Source organism: Condylostylus longicornis, unplaced genomic scaffold, assembly GCF_029603195.1.
Source record: "Condylostylus longicornis isolate FDR11 unplaced genomic scaffold, ASM2960319v2 ptg000104l, whole genome shotgun sequence".
In the NCBI taxonomy this organism is placed as follows: Eukaryota; Metazoa; Arthropoda; class Insecta; order Diptera; family Dolichopodidae; genus Condylostylus; species Condylostylus longicornis.
In genome coordinates, this window is record NW_026578072.1 from 416,676 (window position 1) to 441,408 (window position 24,733).

General features: G+C 23.3%; 2 protein-coding genes across 3 annotated transcripts in view; one reads left to right on the top strand and one right to left on the bottom strand.

The window, feature by feature from the left end:
• Positions 1-24,733, bottom strand: part of LOC129614153 (GATA zinc finger domain-containing protein 8-like) — a 157,871-nt gene that overhangs the window by 112,794 nt on the left and 20,344 nt on the right. Inside the window, exon 1 of one of the 2 annotated variants that reach the window (XM_055528571.1) lies at positions 9,372-9,407. The exons of the other annotated variant lie outside the window; for it this stretch is intronic. The gene's annotated coding sequence lies outside the window, so the exon portion shown is untranslated. Of the gene's footprint in view, positions 1-9,371; positions 9,408-24,733 lie in introns of those variants that run through there. 2 annotated transcript variants of the gene reach the window in all.
• The window catches only part of LOC129614142 (uncharacterized), a 53,399-nt gene that overhangs the window by 20,136 nt on the left and 8,530 nt on the right, over positions 1-24,733 (top strand). The gene's annotated exons all lie outside the window — the stretch shown is intronic.

Sequence of the window (24,733 nt, forward strand, 5' to 3'; positions counted from 1 at the left end):
ATCAGTAAAGGTGATTTTTATATTAAAATCTAAATGTTCGAAAAAAATCAGAGAAGGAATAAAGGAAAGGATATACGACAATGGTTGGTAATATAAAAACACAAAATAGAAAAAACCTAAAACAACAATAATAAAATTAGTGGAAAAGATTAAAAGAAAAATTGTTTTAGAATATTAAGGATTTCAATTATACAAGCATTCCTTTCAATAAACAAAAAAAATGGTGGAAATTGTTTTAATGGCCAATATAAAATACCGTTTTCGTTTATTAAAATTTTAACGGTATTTATGAGGATTCATTAGAATTTTATTTTGAGAACGGAAAATGAAATTAAATTACATAATAAATTTTATATAATTTTTTTTAAAGAAAAGCAAGGAACAAAAAGTTGTAAATTAAAATTGGAATTTTTTTCTTGTTAATGAAATAAAATTCTCAAATCGATATTATTGTAGAAAGCAAGATTAATGATTTCTTCGCAGACGAAACAAAACAATAACTACAGTATATCATTTTAAATGAAAATTCAGTTTCAGAATTTGAACTGGCAATGTGTTATACTTATTGACCATTGATTGAAAAACATCATTTAAAAAACTTTACTTAAAGGAAAGAAGCAATCGAATCAAAGAGAATACAATTGAATTAAACCGACGTTTGTTAAGTAGACCTTTTTTATATTATAGACCTTTTATTATATTTAATATATTTATTTTTTCGTAAATAGCTAGCTTATACTAAAATTATATTAAAAAAATATTGCATACTTTTAGGGGAAATAACAAAAATGGAGATAAAAAACGTGTGTTAGTACTAATATTCAACTTTTTTGATAATAATATTATGTTTTGCTTTTATTGAAATTTCGAAGAGCTTACAGTTTCGAAATTAAAAGAAAGTAAAAAATATTAAAATTTAAAAAACAGGTTTAAATCAAATGGTTTCTTTCAGCGGAAATTTATTGTAATTGAAATGTTTTAACTATATTATTTCGTGATAAAAAAACACGTCGCTATTTTGCTAGTTTTAATTCAATAAGTTCTGAAAAAAATAGTATTTTTAGGACTTTAAAGGGTTATAACTTTTAAAGAGGCGGTGGTAACTAACCATTTTTTTCTACAGAAATAAGTTTAAGCTTTCAGTCTACAAAATTATCTTAGTTTTATAAACAGACGAACAAACAATCGGAAAGATAAAGTGAATCCAGTATTCACTTTTTTGTTCCGATTTTGTTCGAAAAGTATTTAAAACCAAAGTATTGACTACAAAATGAAAGAGTTGAAAAGGTAATTCCAATCAATAATTTCAATGAAAATTTAAAAAAATAATTTTATATTATTTTTAAGATATTATACAAACTGTGTGATATAGAAACAAATACAAAATTGAAAAATATTGGAAACAAGTTACCCGTTTCTTATTCAATTCCAACTTTTTTTCTTAGAAACCGAAAAACAAATGTGTATATCCCTTAGAAACTTATCTAATCAAAATATTTCCTGAAAAGGTTCTAATTCTCTAAAAATAAATTTTCAAAATAATTCTATAAAAAACAAAAAATCAATTTCAAATAATTTAAATATTTTTATTCAAAATGAAAAATATTTTTTTTTTCTTTAAGCGAAAATTTTTCTATATAACAAAAAAACTATTGTTTAATATTTTTTATTCATTTGTTTTTGCGATTATAACAATATGATAGAAAATCTGATGCGATCAGCACATATCCGACAAATTATTTTTATTAACAAAAATTTATTTTTCGATATCTAGAAATTCCACTAAGTTTTCTTTCAATAATTAGAGAGTCGAGAAGATTACAAGTTCATGAAAATGTGACTTGTAAACAATTGTTCCAAAAATGTAAATATAATTCATCAAGAACAAGTTCCTGAATTGGAATGCTTTGAAAACTTTAATATGAATTTCAACAAAAAGTCATCGAAAATTTAAAAATTCTTTCCTGCTTTGCTAGTTACTTTGTTTATCTACTAGAATTGAAATAAAAAAAATCATGGAAATCTAGTACATAAAATTTCACATACATATATGAAATCTTGAAATTTGGTACCATCGCAATACCTTCCTTATTATAAGTAATGCCGTCGGTTAAAAAAATATAAGATAAAACAAAAACTAAATTTGAATAACTAGACTCCTTCATCTTTTTTAAAATTAACTGAAGTGTAAAAGATAATAAATTTCAACATCAAAAGAAAAAAATTATTTCCTTTTTTTTTCATTCTATAATATAAAAAAAGCAAAAAAGGAAACTAAAGTACAAAGTAAGAGGAACAAAAAAATAAAAATTTCAAATATATTTTTTCTTATTATTGGAATTATTCCATTATTCATTGATTCAAATCAAAATGTCTGCTTAAAGAAATGAAAATTTATACGCAACAATTTACACATCTATACACTATAACATTATACATATATATATATATATATATCTTGTAATGTATATTTACAAGAATGAAGTTTGAAACAAGGAGAAATTATACGTCAGATTGGGAAAAATTAATAAAAGAAAAATTATTAAGAAAAAAAAAAAATATTTAAAAAAAAATTAAAACAAATAAAATGTCCGTCATCACATTACAATTAAAATGATTATCATCAATATTATCATTATTGCTATTAATATCATTGCAATTATATAATCTTATTTAAATAAATCTCATCAATATCATTATCCTTTATCACTATCCTAATATTCTCATTCTTATGTAATATAGATTTAATTTATAAATATAGATTTTTTAATAAAAATAAAGAAAAAAAAAACAAAAACCGATAATACTTCAAAGGACAATTATTATAATTTCACTTGAAAAATTCTCTCCTTTTTTAATTGAAGATATTATAAATATATTATGTATATATGTATAATTTTTAAATAACGATAATATTATTATATAACTGTAAATCTTTAATTACTTTATGAAGTTGAGCTGATCTTTTCCGATTTTAAAATTATCTATAATTTTAATTGTAAATATTAAAATGTAATTCATAGAGAGAAAGCGAGAGAGAATGAAAAAAAAATTAATTCGGATGAGACAAGTGGTTTGTACATTAGCACTTTTCCCTTGAACAAGTTGAATAAAAGTTTTTGCAAATACCAAAATATTTCAAATTGTTGCATAAAATTAGGATGACTAAAAACAACGGCGGTAAGTGAGTTAAGATAAATAGTTGTATAATATTATTACAAGACATTTACCGTTATCATTATGCTTTTGCAGAAATTCGGTAAACCTTGCAGTTTCCAAAATAAAAGGAGCCGGAAATTTTTAAAGTTTTGGCAAGCAATAACTTTGAAGGGAATTGAAGAAGAAAAAAATTGCTTTCTAATAAAATTGATTATATTTTAGTGGCTGCAATTTCAGGTTTCTGCAACTTACCCTCCTAAACAAAAAAAAACGATATCAAAAATTAAACAACAAAAACGGGGTTTAAATGACAGCGATAGAAGAAACATGTCTCTATCACGTAATAAGCGGAATTCTAAAAACGTGTACGGTTTCGATATAATAAGTAGTCAAAAATGACATTTTCAGAAACTCTGGAACTATAACTTTTTCGAGGGACTGGGTGAAGGGGGACTAAATTTCCGCTTTCTATATCAAAAGTGTAGATAGAAATTTTTAAACAGACGCCCAAGAAGACGATTTTTTCTAATTTTTTCATTGTTGAAGTGCTTAAATATCTTCAAGGATATTATTGAGAAAGAAAAACTGAAAATTATTTTTCAATTCAATAATAAATTTTTCAATTGTTAATTTTATAATTAGATAAAATGATAGTAATTTGTTTTCAAATGGCGTTTGATTACACGAGATTTTTATAGCTTGAATAAATTTATTGATTTTTTTTTCACAATTTTCAATACCAAACTTCAATGAGATTATTAAATCAATAAATATTGATTGTAATCTTATTAAATTAGAATTAAAGAGAGCTGGGCAAATATTTGAGTTTTAATACTTGATACCTGTACTTACATTTCTCACAAGTTAAAACTGATGTGCATGTTTAAAGTGAATCAGTAGATTAAAATCTGAAACTCAATCCATAACACCATAACTTTGAAATAGAATATCCTCAATTTGTCTTAAAAATTCATACATCTTATACAACAACAACAACAATAATTTAGTTCAACTACATTGTTCAATATTTGAATTTCTTTAAAATATTTCTCATATTAGATTGACCTAATTTAAAATTTTTGCTCAATGCTACCTCGCATATTTAATTTTTTGAAATAAATTTTAATAATTTTTTAAGACTTAAGAAAATGGACCACAAATTTAAATTCTAATACTGCCAAAATCGATGATTAAACATAATTTTTTTATAACAAAAAAAAAAATAATCAATAAAAAATCATTACTATTACAATAATAGGTATGTTGAAGGTTTTTAAAGGCATAACATTAGATGCCACCAGCAGCAATTTTCATATAAAATTTATTTAAAAAATCCTATAATTTCATTATTAATGAAACAAACACGTTCTATATATAATATGGAGCTAATGCTGAATTCTTATAACTCTTATTTCATTTTATTTATAACCATTAAGATCAAGGGTCAATATTTTTCAACAAAATCTTGTATATATATCTAGTGAGCATATACAAATTATATAAAATTTTTATATACATTTAAATTTAATATTCTATAGTTCTATTTTTACTTTTCGTAAAAAGCACGTAAAAGGGTTACCAGCCGATTAACAAGATTAAATTAAGAAAACTAAAAATATTGTTTGCAAATAAAATTTTCAATTTCAGTTTGGGCGATAAATCCTTATTTAATTCTGAGAAAATAGTTACAATTTTTTCTTTTTCAAATTCTAATGAGAAAGCAGTTTCTTTTTATCAAAACTATTAAAAATTTTAAATAAAAAAACAATGTAATGAGCACTCCTTTATGCTTTTTCTTGTATACTATTCAGAAAAACAAGAACCCAATTTTCAAGAATCAAATTTTAAAATGGAAATTGTTTAAGAAAATAACAGTATATAGTATGCCTTTATAGGACACACACATTTATGCAACGATAAAATAATTTCTCGCTTTATATATTATTTACTAAACAAAAAATTTCAACTTCCGGTTTCTTTTGATTTGTTCTCTCCCTTTAATTTTCTGAAATTTCCTTTAATAATCATTTCGTTTCTCAACATTATCATTTTATATTACCATTATTTTGTATTTATTTTTTTTCTACTTTATTCCTTTGTTCCTGTTTTTATTTTTATACAACCAAAACCATTAAATCTTTATATTAAAAATAACTGTAAATCTTCCTCTTCTGGACAGAATTCTTACTTTATGTGAAAGAGTGGAAAAAATGAAAATTCTTATAATGCGAAACACAAGAAAAATAAAAATGTATGGCTAAATTCCAACTTTATTAATGTAAAAATAGGGATGAAGGATACTAAAAGTAAAGGATCTCGATTAGCTGCCTTGTCCATATTTTGTTGTTATTTTATTTGTCTTTCTGTTCTTTTTTGTTTTTTTTTTTTATTATTTTTTAACTCATATTTAGGTACACATGAAAAACTCTTTATGTCCTTTTTTTTATTACCATATCATTCAGTGAATTATTGAGTAAATCCTTTTTTACAGGATATTTATTTAAACGTGCAACAGGGATGTATTAAATAAATAAAAATAAAAAATATAACACAAAAAAAAAATTAAATTTTAAAATCGAATTGAGCAAAAAAAAATGCGGGCCCATAAAAATCATTTTTATCGTTATAATTTTCGTATTATGTATATGATGATCGTTTATTGGAGACAAAAAAAGGACATTCCTTTGAAAATGGGTACTATACCTAAAAATGATGTTTTTTTTTAAAGATTATTTAAATTGTATGAAATTAGCGAAATTTCATGACATCCAATGGATGCTAATTTGCAAAACATTTTAAAATCAATTTGTAATTTATTTTTATGTTGATATTAATTTTTATATGGTTTGCCAATGTATGTCGTTAGACCCATGTATAAGTTAACTTAATAGGTTTTCACTCGATTTTTCAGAATGGTGTGATTTGTTATATTGGTAATATGAGTCGAGATAAATTAGTAACACTTGAGTAAAACTTATTTTTCATGTTTCACATCTCAAGTTACATTTATTTTAAATTTTCAAAATAATTTAATAAGTTTTAGAAATTAGAAATTAAAATTAAGGTTAATATAAGAGTTTATTAAAGGAAATTATAATTATAATGAAAAATCTGGATCTAAAAATTTAAAATTTTTAAATTCTGCTTCACATTCAATTATGTAGAGTTTTACATAGCTCAAAATAAAACACGATAATATGGGCAATGTTGGATATAGTAGCTATCATTGTGGCTTAGAAACGAAGCTAAAATTATGCGGAATTGACTTACAAATCATTTAATAATATTTTAGATCGTGTTTAGTTTTGGGAAATATTAATATTTTTGAAAACTTTCAACATTTAACATTTTTATCTTAATAAATGATAGGGGAGTTGTATGAAACATTTATAATATTATAAAAGTTTTTCAGAATACTAATTCTGTTAAAGGTTAAGTCAAGCATCAATAATGTTATCATGCAAACAACAATATTACCACGAAAGACTTAAAACATTTGCAATTTATTTGCACAAAACTCGGCTATTAGATTACCTAGCAAAATCCTCCCATTTTGAAGAGGAAACGAATGGAAATGGCGAAGAATTGATTTAACTTTTACAAATCTTCATTTAAAAATTTACATATTTTAGGCGGCGAAATTGTAACCCAATACAATACTGGACAACACTTTGATATAATAATAATATTATAATCAAAAATAAAAGCCTTTTGTGTATTACAAATGGATACAAACACATACGCATAGAACAAGAAATTTATGTGTATACAGATAATATAATATTAAATCTTAAGAACCTAAGTTATGTCTCAATATCCAGCCGAGTACGAGAAATCCCCTACAATAAATCCCATGCTTGTTTTTCCCTATTTTTTTTTTCTTTGTGTTCCTTTTTTGATTATAATGTACTTTTCCCGCTTAGAAAATCTACACGAGTTCATATTCTCTGTTTTTTTTTTATATTTGGTTCTTTTGTTTTTCTACTAATTTTTTTTTTGCTGTTATTCTGGTGCTTTTATTTCTGGTTCCGGAGTAGATAATGTAATAAATTTCTACCATTTCTTCCTTCAGTAATAATTTTTTTCTGCTCTGCTTAAAATCCTAAAACATTTTTTGCCCCTCTTAAAATTCGTATGTCTACCTATACGATAATATAAAACAGAATGTATATGTATTACAAAATTAAAATATAACAAAAATATGTAAAAGAAATTGTATAGAAGGGATAATAAAAAGGATAATTCTATATACGTTGTAATTTTCAATGTTTTTTTTTCTGTTTGTTTTCATTTTTGTCTGTTTACTATACTTTACTATATGTTCAAATCAACGAATATGAACAAAACAAAAGGAGTGAAAACATTCACGCTATTACATACATGTGTACATATTATACCCTAAAGCAGTGAACTATTTACCTCTTATATACACTATAGGATCATGGTCAGATGGTCCGATCTTTAAACGAATATATAAAAGAACAAAGAAGAAAGAGAGAAAAAGTTGTGAACCACAAATACCGAATTTGAAAATACGTTGAAATTTTTTTTTTTGGCTCATCAGTATAATTTCCTTTATGCTATGAATGAACTAAGAATATATTATTTTCAGGAGATGAAAATTAGATGAAAATTTTGAGTTATAAATAAAACAGGACTTGGCATTAATATGATAAGATTAAGGTTAATAAAACTAACAAATTATGAGGTTTTTCACTTGTTCTATTTATTTTTGTGTATGAAATTATTTACACTGTTATATAGGAACTACAACACATCGGAATATGGACACATGATTTTGCAAAATACAAACAAAAGAAAAAGAGAAAAGTAAAAACCACAAAAGCAAAGAAAAAACAAAAATAAGAGCAAACTATTCAGTTCTTGAGATCGTTGACTATATTCTAGGATTGTTTCTAACTCGTATAAAATATCCTTAAATGGAATTAAAAATATATATGTATAAATATATAATTTTTTGTTTTCTTCTTGTCCTCTTTTATTTTTTACGACATACCATAATTTTCTAGTTAAGAATTTTTCAAGGTTTAAAGGATGAAAATTAAAAAAGTAAAAAAAAAAGCGAAAAGCTTTTAGTATATTGGTGGAGATGATCATAATTAAATTTTATAACATAATTTAAAAATTATGAAAAAACAAAAATTCAAAAAAAAAAAAAGACGAAGAGAAGAAGAAAACCTACAAATATTCTCTTATCATTAACAAAATTAAAGCGGAAAATGTCCTTGTAAAGTCATTTTAATCCCTTAAATATGCAATTATATAATTAATTTGAGTACTTTATGAAAATTTAATTTAGTAAAATTAGTATCCTTTTTTTTTATTTAGAGCATTGTAGTTAGTTGGTATTTAAGGAAAAAATTAAATAATTAAATTGAAATGTATTTAACAATTCTATAAGATATTTGGTTGTAAATAAAAAAAAAACTGTAATAGTTTTAAGGATTTTAAAATATGAATAAAATTATTTTTATACCTGTAGGAAAAAAATGTTGGATTTATATAATGGAGATTTTGTTTACAGCTGTATTTTTTAATCCTTAGATAGTATGTGTACATTTTAACATTTTATTCATACATTTTATATAGAATAGTTTCTGTAATATCACTCAAAGGAACACCTATAATATGAATATAACACTATTCTTACTATGAGTTAAAAATATACTCAACCATGAAGAGTATTATCTAGAAATTTTTTTTTTATTCAAATTTTTAATTTATATTTAAATGAAAGCATTCTTCTTCTTTTGGAGCTACAGCTCGGTGTAAGCTTTGGCCTTCTATACAACGTTCGCCCACGTATCTCGATATCCTACAACGGCTTCCAGTTTCTTATTTGAAGGACGCGATTATCATTATCAATGTTATCTTGCATCCTTAACTGTGGTCTGCCTTTAGCTCTTCTCAAATCAGGCTTGAAATAAAAAATCTACTTTTATGTTTTATTCTCGCTCATCCTAACTAAACTAAATTTTTTATCATTATTATATGCATTTATTTGAATTCTAAACGCACACTTTTTCAAGAACACGGACTTTGTGGTTTTATTCAAATTATATTTTCGTACATTTTAAAGAAAAGTTATAGATAAAATAAGTTGGAAAGTGGAGCAAATTCTCAATAATAACTGTTTTATTTTGTGTTTTCAATTATTTTGTTGTTTTTTTATATAAAGTTCAGTAGCTTACCAATTTCAATTTTTGAATAGTAGTAATAACGCTCACCTGTAAAAAATAAAAGAAGAAAAAATTTTTTATTTGTTTGGAAAACATGAAATTTATTGATAAAAATTTGCTTATTTTCAATACTCGTATAAATATTATTCTTGTTCAATAAATGATCTTTTATATTTTGCATATACTTAAAGAAGACCGTAAGAGAGAATTTTTGTGTAATAAACAAGAGAGAATTCAAATTATAATGAAGGCAGTCGAATATAAAAGAAAACCTAGTAGCCTTCATTATAATTCATGTTAGTATGGCAAGGTAAATTTGAGTCTTAATAGAGGTTCCTGAACGGTTTCTCTACTGCTTTTATTAGAAATTGTAGACAATTGAATAGAAAGTTTAGCATTATATTAGATAATACCAAAAGTGGTCCCTAAAGCTAGTTAATATAAAAACCAATATGACAGACTGTTCAAAAAAAAATTCAAAAAATTTCTAGTGTTTTTCTTAAAGTAAAGCTAAAATGTAGAAATGGATTAATGGATCTGTTCCTATAAAAAGTCATACCGGAAAAGTTTAACAATTCCGAAACAAAAAAAAAGGAAGCATAAATTTTTGTTAAAATTGAAGATACAGAAGTGCGCAAATCGACAGAAAAATCAGTGAAAAAAAAATTATTCATTGTATCCAAACTATTTCTGAAATTCGACAAACGCAAAAAAGTACAATAATCAGCAAAGTCAGCATAGTTGAACAATGTTGGAACAAAATAGCGATTAAAATTTATCGGTAAATCCGCAGCTTTTGTACACAAGGAAGTAGTTTGTTTCGTTAGAAGAAAAATTTTTTACTTGCGCTACCCCTCCCAAGTTAGGTTTGCAAAATTTAAATTTTCGGACCTTTTATATTTTTCTGAAACAGAAATCTTTTTCAAATTTCAATAAAAACAAAAGACATGCCATAAAAAAATAATCTAATTATCTTAACTCAATTGCTTAAAAGCCGACAGTAACCACAGTGATAACGACACCCTCACAATTTTTTTTTCGTTCTCCCTAAAGGTATGCAATAATTTGTTATATTTTGGAATATGAATAAAAGTGTGAAATTAAAATAATGTGGTATGTAAATAGACTGTTTAAACGCAGTCTTTTCCCTTGTTCGAAGAAAAAATACTACTTTACCAACTTTTGGTTTCATTCAACTTTATTAATTAATGAATTTATTTCTTTTGCAAAGCAATTAAATCGTAATATTTACGAATGATTTGCAATTTTGAAACTTACAATATTGCAGTATTGAAAAAAGATATTAAGATTTTTTCAAAAAAAAAAAAACATTAATAAATTTCTCATTTCAAATTCTTAAATCAAATAAATTTGTCTAATTATACGCCAAAACATAATTATATCATGGCTATTAATAATTTATTTATATAATACTAATACAATTTGAATTAATTAACAAAAAAACATAATTTTAATTAATATAATCCAATAATAACAATATTAAATTATTAATCTAAAATTATCATACTATAATTTTAACCCAAATAAATTATGTTTCAAAAATTAATTCAAAATTTATTCTTATATAATGTTAAAAAAAAAACTATATTTAATATTGAAAACTTAATTAATTATTTATATAAAAAAAAATAGAAATAATTTTATTTGTATATAGACCTAGGTCATTTAAAATAATTTTAATACTAGATAATTTAATTTCTAATTTCTCTTTTTATATATAAAACAATTTTAATTTCTTTCTTTTAACAAATACTATAAAATTCAATATATACATATATATATATACATATATATATGTATATATATAATTTGTTATTATATTATAACACTTAAGAATAAATTATTTTAAATCATGAAAATAAAAAACTTTAAATGCCTGTTATATATTTATTAAATTATTTAAAATAAAATAATATTTATTATAAAATATAGGAATATAAATGTATTATGTATACATATATTGTGTTATAACATAAAATTGAAAATGAAATATAAAATGAATATCCTAATTAAATAAGAAAAACTTTTAAATACAAATGAAATTATTACTTTAATTTATTTATTTATTTTGTCAAGATCCTTTTTATGTAATAATATAATCTTCTTTAAATTTAAAATTATGTTTTCATATTATATATTGTATATATATATATATATATATAGGTGTATATGCAAGCAAAAAAGATTTTAATCATTTTTCTTCTAGACAATTTTATTTCACATCTAAACTCCTCGATTCGAAAATAATTTTATATTCTAGTTTTTTATAATTTCCCCTATAAGTATACAATTTTTTTTTGTTGCTGTTTTTGGAATTTAACTATTTACAACAATAATAATTAGAGTTATAAATTTTAAAGGATATAAATTTACGTTAACATATTATAGTAATATATATATAGTAAAATACATGATATATTGCATACTATCCTTATATAACAGGAATACATGAATACATATATATGTATATATGTTAATGTATAGGATAAAGTGCCTTCATATATCTAAAATAACATTAAATTTCATGATTAAACTAAATAAATTTTTTAATTAATTACTCCTTGAAGAGTCTTGAAATAACAAATAAATATAAATAAAGACAAAAAAAAAAGAAGAAAACAGAGAAGAAAACTTATTTTCTCTAATTTTTTTTTTTCTTATTTTCTTTTTATATCTTATTTAACTTGTATTTAACTTTAAGAATTTTTTTTTTCTTGTTCTTTATTATATGGTAAAACATCTTGAAAATTTAACTATTATAATTCTAAGAATTTTTTTTTTTTGGTATGTATTCCGTCTGTAAATAAAATAAAGAAAGAAAAACATGAAATAATTTTTGAACCCTAATACGAGTATAATACATTCCCGTTACGTATTCACTTGTACATAATATATTTTAAAGTTTTTCCTCTAATTCTTGTGCAAATAAGTTTTATCTCTATATGCATTATGTAAATACATATTATATATGCTTAATTGTTATAATAGATGAATGCCTTCATGAGTATCATGTAAATTCTATATGTATGTGTACATTACATATGTAAATGTATATGTTATGTTGTACTTGAATAATATATTTTGTTGTTTATAGTCGTAATAGTTAAACGTATATATTATATAAAAAATCTTGTTTGTTAAATTCTTATTATTTTTATACCAATTAGAATGTATGATAACTAAATGTTATACAGGGTGTATTATACAAATTTTATGGTTTGGGCAGTTAATTTTGAAATATTATGATATTTTTTGTTTTAGAATTTGATGTACAACGATTCGGCAAGTAAAATAATTATAAGATTTAACTTTTATAATTAAAGGTGTTGGATTGATTTATAAAATTTATCATAATGTCAAACCAGTTTCTGGCTTATTTTTAGAGCACCACTTGTTTTTCTACATGTTTATACTTTATTTTGCAATATTAAAATATTTGTTCTTTAGAGAAAACATATTTTTGTAATTCCTTCCATCCCGAATTGTAATTCCTTAATCCTTATTATTCCTCAAGTATTCGAATCTTTTGATTTTCGGGTCTGTTTTTTCTTTTCCACTATTCATAAGGTCGATTGAACTTTTTTATATACATATATACCAAAAAGTATCAATATTATATACTCTTTCGCCTCAAATCAATTAATTAGACAGATATACTCTTGAAGTTTGTATAAATTTTTCTAAAAATCTTATTACATTAATATTTCCCCTAAATATATGCAAAATTATATAATAAGAGAATAATTTTAAAAAAATATATTTTTAATAACCTTACTCAATATAAATCTAGATTTAAATTATGAATGCGAAATTCGTAATTTTAAAAGCTATGGGTTACATGGACAACAATTTTAAATATTGTTTTCGAATACTACTTGATGACTCATTTTCGGTTCAGAGTAATTTTTAAACGAGTTAAAAGTAGATCAATATGCCTGTAAGAAACAAAAATTATTCACTATTTTTACAACGAGTTACAATTTAAACTAGTAAAATTTGTAGTGACAGAAAAAACAGAACTCCCCATAATGTATTTTTTGTAGAGTATTTGCCTTTTGTTGAACTTATTTGAATCTATGTGTTAGATACCAAATTAAGTTTATTAGATTATTATCAAAATATACTACTGTTAACAAATTCAGAATTAAAATATAGACAGCTAAATAAATGTAGAGAAATGCGTTTTTACATTTTTATTTTCATATCTTTTTGTTTTTCCAAAGAGAAGGCGAAAAAAAATCGCCTTTTCTAATAAGGCTTTTAATTCAAGAATATTTTTGTTTTTTTTTTTTTTTTTATTTTTTCATTGTTTTTATTTTAGCACATTATTCACGATATGTACAAATTACACATCCCTCCACATATATTTGTATAACAATATTCTTATAATATATGTGTATGTTGGAATGTATAATGTTGTAAGAATTTATCATAAAGTACCGAACCTAATAAATCCTTTTTCAAATATACTTCAAGGATACTTACATATGTTAAGAACACGATACGCTCTAATAGAGCGGCAGCTAACTGTGTTTATTTTGTGCAAAAAACAAAAAAAATATCTTATTGTTTTTTTTTTTTCCTTTATTTCTAAGAATTTGTGGTTTATTTGAGGAAAATTTACTCACTATTCGCACATACTAGCACATTCACTCACATAATATGTATATATATATTATGTATGTATATAAAGTATGTTATACTGAGAGATTCAATGTGAAAAGTAAATGTTAAGGATATTTAGAAGTTAAGGGATATAAAAACAATGCGTTAGATATGTATTGTGTGCTTGGGTTAGTTAAGTAGGATGTGGTAGGGTGAGAGTAAAAAAAGTAAAAATTTTGAATGAAAACTTTTTTTTAGGAAATTATCAGATTTTTTGTTTTGATTTTTTAGTTTTCTTTTCCATGTTATAAAGTTTTGAACCTTTTTTTTTTTTGTTGCCTTCTATACAATCGTACATATCCTCTTAGATTATAGAGTACAAGCCCTTAAAATGTATTTGTACGAACATTTTTTTTGTATACGTTTAGATTTGTTTTATTTTAATTTCATTTTCCTTGCCTTTAATTCCAATTTTTCTTTTGTTTTATTTTCCTTTTTGTATTTGTAGGCCTTTAAAATAATTTTCCAATGAAAATTTCTCTCTTCAAAATTCACATTTTCGTCTTTTGTTTTATACTATTATTTTTTTTTTTTTTGTGTTTATTTGGTTTTGTTTTTATACTTGCCTTTCTTGTTTTCATTATGTTTTATTATTTTTCTCTTTTCTTTTTGTTTTATTTTTTTGATATACAACACTGACGAAAGTTACCCAAAATGAAATGGGTTCATTAAGCTTATAAATCACTTGAAGGATTTTAAAGGATACACTTCAAATGTAACGCACACAAACATTTATGTTTGTACACAATTTTTATATATATATGTATACTAAAATATGATTTAAGTACATATAATATAAATATATATTGTATATTTCAAATAAATACAAAACAATATTATATATTAGTTAGAAGTCTGACACCTCTTTATACTAAGTCCAAGTCATATGAAATATGTTTAACATTTTTAAAAATACAAGGAAAAAAAAATTCTCTTGAAAGGAAAAATTTCTTTAGAAATCCGTTTTTCGTTTTCCTTGTAGTACGTATATGAAGATGTTATATATAAAGGAAATCAAAAAAAAAAAATCACAAAAAAAAAATGAAGAGTGTTTTCTTTGTTTTCAATTCATTTTGAATTTTTCTTTTATTCCCTTAAATATGCTCCTCCTCGCCTCCCTATTGAGGGGCTCCTGTTTTTTTTTTCATATTGTTATCTTTATCTTTAAATATATTTTGAATAAATTTTATTTTACGGATTTTTCACTTCATGTTATAAAATATGCAGACAACTAAAATATAAGTGCTTCCTGTTTATAGAGAAGATGTTTTTAAATGAAATTTATTGAGAAATTTATATTAAGAAATTTTCTATTTGCCGTTTTCATTCCTTTGAAGATTTTCAATTTTAAAATTATATTATTATGTTAATGCTATATACAGTGCGTTTAATAAATTTTTGGATAGTTAACTGTATAAGAAACACGTAATTCTATATTTGAAACGTTGGTTTTCTTGAATGTCCAGAAATTTACTTGAAATCTTAAAGACTGTAAAAGATTACTAATCGAAGAAAGAGTATTTTTATTATAAGAGATCTTAAGGGCATACATTTCTATATTGATTTATTCTGGAAATCGGAAAAAAACTTCAAACTCTTCTCATTTATTTGTTTATAAAATATTATTATCTTAATTTGTTAAATGAAGCAACTCTTATTTAATTAACATATTAAAATAAAATTATAAAACAACATTTGCTTTATATATTTAAGGCAATGTTGTTTACAACTTGCTTCGAGTTAAATTTCTTTGCTATACTTAGCACTCTTCATCTGAAGAAGGATTACGACGGGGTATGGCAAAAGCATTCCTCACATGATTGGTAAAGCTAATTTTCCGACCGTGTTGCTCTATTATTTCGCCAATAAAGTCAAGTATTTTTTCTAAAGTATACAATATAGCAATCTAGAAATCCTAAAGTAATACTGTGGTCTGTGATATATATAAATCCTAAAATAATATTTTAAGTAATACTGTGTATATATGTACATAGCATTAGCGAATATATCGAAAATTTTTATTAAATGTTGCGCACTACATTGTAGAAAAATTGTAAAGAAAGGGTTGCTATTCTGGTGTGTTACTTCTTATTTTGAGCATTTCTAAATTAGAGAATAACATAGTGGTAAAATGTCATAAATTCGAATTGAGGACAAGAGCATTTTTGAATATTAAAGTAGAAATATAAAACCACCACCAATAATAATGGCTTCAAATCATACGCTTCACATTCTTTATTTTTTTCGATTTCGTAAAATTGTAATGCGATTTTTTTATATATTTAGATATTGAGACTAATGAAATGAATAAAAGTTTATTAACCGTATGAAATTAAACGGTTATTATAAACGACAATCTTTTGTAGTTTTCCAGATTTCACAAGAATGGAAGTTCCACAATAAAATGACTCGCTTCCAAATGTATAATAGTTTAGTTACGTTTAAGTCTTATGATTGAATAATTATAATATTAATTAAAAGTACAAATTCCTAAGTAAAACATTAACCCAAAAAAAAAATTCGTCATAAAAACAAGAAAAAAATTTTTTTATTTCGAAAATTACAAATTTCATAAAAAATTAATTCATTTGCTCTTTGAATGAATTTACTTGTAAGATATTCTTAAAAAATTAAAAAGATTACCACTTTATCTATTGAGGCAATACAAATTTGGTGTTGAATTAAAATTGAAATACTGAAATGCAAATTGTTTAGAATTTTAAGGAAGTGTTTTCTACAAAAAAAAAAACCCCCAGTACATCCTTTTCATATTTTGATTTCATTTCAATAGTCTTAATGAAAAGCTCTTTTGAAACTCAAATGAATAGAATGTTCTGTACAATAAAGGAAAAAATTTTTAGTGAATTTTAATGGAAACAAATTTTCATTGTTCTATAGTAATTACAAAATGCGTTTGAATTTTATATACAAGTAATTCTTAATCATTTCATCGATTTTATGTTTTCTAGGACATTAATATACATTTAATCTTTTATTACTGATCAATAGAAAACAAATTCGAATATTTTATCGGAATAAATTTGAAAATTTAATGCACATGTTTATTTTTGCAATAGATAAACTTTTTTACATTTATTGTAGATCATTATTGAATAATTGAAATTTTGAATTCAGTTTAGGTATAATGAATCCTTGAGGTTTAAAAAAATTTGTTTTTTTATGTTCTTAACGTAATATTAAGTAAAATATTTATGATTTACATATAGGTACATTAAATTCTGTTCTAATTTTAGAAATCTATGATAAACACAACATGTTTTAGATGTGAACAATCGTAAGGGCCACGAGGCAAACATTTTAATTTATCAAATAATTTATACGGTATTTGGCGATAATTCTTTAGATGACGAATTTTCGATATTTCAAACAGTAAAACCATTCTAAATTCATGCAAAATTCATGAAATCGAGCAATTTAATTGCTACTTAAGCTCCTTTATTGATAATATTTTCTTTATATCAAGATATTTTCCTCCTTTGATTGAAAATTATAAAGATATAATTTAAAATAATCACAAGTAATAAAGTACAAAACTCTTTCTAAAACTGAAAATAATGCAATTTTCTTCATTTAAAAATTTTTAGTGGAAACTCCATAAAATAAACATGATTATAACATTTTTCAAGAATTATACTCATTAACTTATAACTATCCACATTTCTTCTAATTTATTTTACACTTGAAAAATCCCTATAGATAAGAGTCTAAATATTCTTCTCTTTTACTTTCAAAATAAATCTCATTGGTTGCATAATTAGGACAAAAATGCAATTTTTTTTTTTTTTGAATATTTTTTATTATTTTTTCATTAAAGGCAGGAAATTTATAAATAAATTTTACGATTATAATGTCTGAATATATTTAAGATTTTTCAAAGATGGTTTAAGTCGATTTTTCAATATAATTTTCTAAATTGATCATCATTCATAACACAGTAAAACCTGCATATAACGAATTACTGAGAATCACTAAATAATAAATTTTACTAACGTCATAATGATTGTTTCATTTAATATAAAAGTTCGTTTTATTGATGGTTCGTTGAATGGAGGTTTTACGGTATATTAATCAGACATAATAAAATTTGTTAACAATATTGAATTGGCAAGCATTAGGTTACCATAATAAATTTCTTTTTCTCTCATTTTCTGATATCAGGCAATTATGACCCGAATCATAAATCTAGTAAATTAAAATTGGTCACTCAGAGAATGTTCCATTTCCTCATTTTTTGGGTATAATTATGTCATATTTAAATACTAAAACCCTATCATACTATTTACCTTTAAAAGCCAAATTTTACTTAAAAATTTTAATAAAATCTTGAAGGCCATCATACAATATTCAAATATTATTCAAAACGTTACGTAAATTGTTGAAATTATATAAAGCTACAATTTTAATGTATTAAAAAAAAAGAAAGTAACATGGGAGATTATAAAATTTTATATTCCGTATGTGTGCACACAAAATACAACTATGAAGGTAGATATATCACAAAAGTAACTATAATATATAAATATGAAAGAAAAGTATTTGTGCAGATAGATATTGTAAAACTGTGTGGTAATTCATGAATAAAATGGTAACATTTCCAAGTAAAAAACTAAGTTTTTGTATGCTTAAAATTGTATTCTGGGTAAATTTATGTTCATATTTTATGACCTTACATAGAATAAACGTGGTTGTCAATATAAAATTTTTATATAAAGCAAGGGTGTGTAATTTTAAATAAAATTCTTTTCGTTAAATATTCAAGGATCTGTTAACAGTTCAGTGATGGACTGAAACAGTAAACAAAGCATTTATAAATCTAGTACTAATAAAATTGACTTTACAACAATTCAAAAATTTGAACCCAAAAGTTTGATTGACGTTCATATTCCCAAAAGTTCGATTGATGTAAAAAAAATTTTAAATCTGTCGAAAACTTGTGATGGTGACTATCGATAATTTGATATTCATTTTAGAGATTTTATCTGCTTTCTTTGCGTTACCAATTCACATATGCACTAAAATAAATGTCTGCGCCAAGTTTAAGATTTGTAGCCCTTTCTGTTTTAATAATGAACAAATGCATTATTTAAGAACCCGATTCTAATTAAAACTTTGTCAGTCTGGAATTAGTTATTGATTTAAGAAAATCTAAAGTATAACTGGCAATTCATCTACAATAATAAGCATTTTGAACTTTACTCCATTCTAAACTATTTATTTTTTATAATTGCAATTAATTTAATTTTTTGTCACCAGTCGACCAACTTATAACTAAAACACCCTATTGTATTTACATAATATCTATAAGTGTACAATGATATGTAATTCAAAGCTCATAAAATATTCGTTTAAAACCATCAAGGTGAGTGTATTTTTTTTTCATATTCTCAAAGAAAAAAAAAATCAAATAGAAAAACCTTAACAGGTATATAAGAGGTATAAGTGTGTACCTATGTAAATGTACCTATGATATGAACGCTTGAACTTGCATATTCTTAGAGGATAATAAGTTTAAAAAGAAGACTAAGAAAAGGATATATGTAATTTACGTTTCATCATACAAGTGCATACAAGTTACATATTTTATGTATAATATGTTTTTGCTTTATTTTGTATAAAAAAAAAAGATATAAATTTTATTTTTTTTTTTTTTATATCATGCATGGTGTCAACGAAGGACGAAAAATAAAAATTCCAATATATGGAAAGGATATACAAAATGTGAAATGTGTTGAGAACCATTTTCTTTTTTTCACATTACAATTTTTTTAATATATATATATATATATATATATATATATATGTATATTACTTTCTATATAATTGATATTATCACGGAAAGAAATAATATTAAATGAATTGTGGGATTTAAAAAAACTTTAAAATGCAACAACGTAAAAATGACATAAGAGGATTTTTTTTTAAGGATTTTCGTATATAAATCAAGGATAACCTTTTAATAACGTCACCACTGAAGGATAAGAAAACTAAAAATCACGGCTGAATAAAAAAAAAACAAAAAAGAAAATTTATTAGTTAAAATTTTTTTGAACACCTATAAAAAATTTGGTATTAAAGTAATTAAAATGAAATTTTTTGAAAATTTTAATTTCAAATTATGAAAATGTGTATTTGATTAAATTTGTTGAATTTCTGAGACTATATTTAAAGAGCAAATGTAATTCAAGCAGACATTTTCTTTAAATTGTTTTCTTATTTTTGTGATCAGTGGAAATTTTTTAATATTGTCACTCTTTTGGAAATTAAATAAATTTTGAAGTTATATTGAAAATATTTTAAAATTGCATGTGATTCTATTTTTGAGTCCTTGAAATTCATTTTTAAGATCATATTTAGACCAGCAAGTAGACACTCAATATATGATTATGTTAAAAATTTGAGGAAAAATCCTTTTCAAATTCAAAATTTAATAATTAAAAATTATTCCTACTTGCTTGATATTCAAAATAATTATATTTTTTCCCATTTTATTTTCTGAACTAGTGCACAAAACTCATATAATTCATTTTTATTTTCAATTAGTAAAAATTATGAAGTTTGAAGACTAGATTGTTGTTTCCAAATTTGTTAAAATAATGAAAAAGTTATTTCTGGATTAAAATCTTAAAAAGGTATGAAAAATAATAATATTTTTTACTGATTACAATTTAAAATAATTTGTCTCTTAAATTATTTTCTTTAAACAAACCAACTATTTTTTCTTTGCCTTCTCTTAATACCTAAAAATTTATTATGCAAAACGTACGTATATTGTCTTTATCTACAGCATTATACAAGGTGATTCAGTAGTCAGTGTAAAGGAGTCAAATATCAGTTAGTTGATTTCCGAGGTGCAGAGAGTTTGATGAATTTTCATGAAATTTCTACTTGCCCAAGTTGTTTTGCTTATAACTTCCGCCCTGAAAATGATAAAAGCTTCAAATGAAAAATTTTTGTGAGGTCTAGTACAGGCCTTGAAAGCAATCAGTACTTCATTTTGTATTTTGTGTACTTTCGGAATACCAAGCATTGGAACTTTGGAAAAAATATAAATTCTCTCCAACCCGGTAATTTCCTAAAAAATTTCTTGAAACCTGGATTTTTTTTTTACAGAATTTTGGCTTCTTTCTTTAGTTTTAAATTAAGGTACTAAATGTTAAAAACCACAGTACAGGACACTAGTGTACAAGAGATAGAAGAAAAAAACCTTGTATAGTTCAATATTCTAACTGCCTTAATAAAATGTGTAAGTTCACAAAATTGCCTCTGTTTTTGATCAATAAGAATAGAAGCATCAATATGAAAAATTCTCAATACTTATAAAAATTTCCTTAAATTTCCATAAAAATATTTTCTATTTAAACACCTCATTTATTAAAATAATAACCATAATATAAACTAAATAACAAATTAAGTGACAAAATATTCGACTATAAAATGAAATTAATTAAGCAATTAAAATTGTCACTTCTATATATACAAAAATAAATTTATGAAAACGAAAATTTTGTGCAAATAAATTTACAACTATACATTCGAAATACAAAAATATGATTTATTAATATGTATTTTCCAGTAGACAGAAATGCACTTCAAGCTTTTACGTATATAGATGCATAACTCTGTATATATATGTACATTATGATTCAACCATAGAAACCTTGTAATTTTTATTTTATAAAATGGTTTCAAATTTCTCAAATATGCACAACGCCCCGTATATTTCAAATGAAAATATAGTTGTTTATATATGAATGTTTGTAGGTATAATGTGTATCAGAAATTGTGAACAATTTTCAATTTTTAACATTCCTATAAATATTAAAAAAGCAAATCATGCCTTTAGCTGTATGACGAGAATACCAAAACAAAAAAAAAATTAAAAAATAAAAGTAAAAGAAATGAAAATATTTTTTTTTTCCTCAACTTTCATTTAGAAAACAAAATAAACTTTTTTTTTTAAATGTTTTTTTTTTTTTTATTAAAAACGCAATGGGTTCCAATTCGAAAACTTTTTCTTCAAGGCTATATTTATAATATGAGGAAATTTTAATGTATGTTTGAAGCCACACCATCATTATGGTAATATTTTAGGAAACCAATATTGAAGGAGAGAATTTTAATGTTTGGTCATGTCAATTGTTGCATATTTGTAGTCCAGTTATAATTTTAGTTGAATTTTTGGTTTTAAATTGAGATATATGTATGTTGTATTTGTTGGCTACAACATGGTTTGTTGAATATATATTTATTAAGATTTTTATAAAAATAACACTATTGTTCCACTTAATTAATTCGTTTTTTGGTTGAAAACTTCAAGTAGTGCAGTGAACTCTGGTAATTTTGTTTTTTATTACCTATAACGTCATGAAAACTTTATATTTTGTCCTGTAATTTCAAATATTTCTTCTATTATTGAAAGGCATTTTATTACAGTTGAATAAGTCCTCTTAGAGAGATATTGTTATGTTATAGAGATTTAGAGTCTCTGATAATAAAAATTCTAGAAAACTCGAATTATAAAAATTGATTTGAATTGAGCTGAAAAATTTCACACTTTTAATAGTTTTGAGCATTTGCAAAACTTTAATAGAATTTTAGAGTTAGATAACATCGTCCGTATTCAAAATCTGTGTGTATGTATGTGTGTACAGAGAAATTTTTAATATTTCACTGAACATTCGTTTTCAGACGCGATTTTAATGAAAATACTAAAAAAAAAAATTATTTCCAATATTTATTTGTTTTTTTCTTTATTCCTTTTTTATTTTAATGAAATTTTACCATTCCATTAAGAGGATACCAAAATATGCCTACACACATATACACATACATACTATACATATAAAAACATTAATTATTCTTCTTGAAAATAATTTTTTTTTTTCTTTTGGGTTTCATTGTTGTTTTTTTGTTTTGCCGTTGTGTTTTTTTATGATGTAGCATTAAAAATGTAAAATTTATCCTTGACATTGGAAAATTTTAATGTTAAAATTGCTTTTAAAAAGTTGTTTATCATGACTTTTATGTAAACATACCGCATAAATATTTACGTTGCTATCTTTATTTAAAAAGCATGTTCTTTTAAAAAGTGAATATTATTAATTGTACATACATATACATATAATACATACCATAATATGTACACGTTATATAATGTAATAAAAGTATTTAATTGTATATGACTATAAAAGATTGGATAAGGTAAGGAATGAGAGTAAAGAGTATAAAATTTCTTTATTAACAGAAATGTAATTAAGGGCACAATAAATTAAAAAGTTATAAAATCAATGATACAAAAAGGTTTTTGTTTTTTTTTCCTTTCGGTTAGATGTACTTGTAAAAAATTAAGGACCTTATATTCAATTTCGTGAATTAAAAAAAAATTATTTTTTGTTTTTTTTTTGCTTGTGTTTTCGGTATAAAACCACAATTAATTTCATTTTAATATTAGATATGTGGGTGTGCTTAAATGTTTATTGGAATATATTAAATTTTTTTTTCTCTGTGTACAAAATAAAGTTTTAATTTGCCCTGTTCAAACTTTTTGCTTTGGCTTTATGGTATAGCTATATAGTTTACATAAACTCATATATGTATGAAATCATGATCATGAATAATTTTATTTTATAAATTAATTAAAAAATGTCGTTTGATTAAAAAAAAACTAAGGTTATTTTAGTTGTTATATGAAAAAAGAAAATTATAAAAAAAAAAATTTTCGATAATATGAGAATTAAATTTACATATGGGTAGATGGTAGGTATATGAATTAATTTCAAAATAATTTAACGCTATATCAATCATAAAATTACTTAAAAAATTATGATAAAAAATTAAATGCAATGTATTGGAGTAGGATGCTTAAAAAATGCCTTATATAAACATTAATATTATTACGAACTAAAATTTTCTATTTTACTTTAATTGATTGTTGAAAAATATCCGGACGATTTCAACCGGTTTTGCAATAAAAATTCTATTCTTTTCAGATATTATTATCTCTAATAAGTACAGTCGATTAGGCTTAAGATCACATAGAAAAATCTCTAAGAATTTGTGATTATATACGAGTTTAAAAATTAAGCGATGCCCGGATAAATTCATATTTTGTGAAATTAAGCAAGCTTATAAAATATTTTTAAGTACTCAATTTGAAAATAGATAAGAACATTTTTAAATGACAAAAATATTTAAACAGATAGAAACTAAAAACAATGACAATTATAAATCGTAATTGACAGCACTGGTAAAAAAGAAAATTACCATCGGAGGTCGAAAAAAATGATTCTTGCTTCTTGTTTAAAAAAGTAAGAACTGCTCCTCTAGATTTTTTTTTAATTTTTTCAAACTTTAATTTTGAGATTTTGAGCAAACGAAATTTAATAAAATTAGACATTTTGATGTCGAAAATTATGTGATCTTAAGAGGGCTTTCCTAATTTGAAAGTATACGGAAATTTTTCTTGTCTAAAATTTTGTATTATTTTGAACAGAGTTAGTTTAAAGCGTATTTAACTGTAGTTGTACTAAAAAATTCTTGCACATGTAGTTCAAAAAAACTTTGCATATTTTGAGGATTATTTAAAATTGCATTAGAATTTATTTATTTATAATAAGTTTTTATTTCCAAGGGCTATCAATTCAACGAAGTCATGTAGATTTTATAAC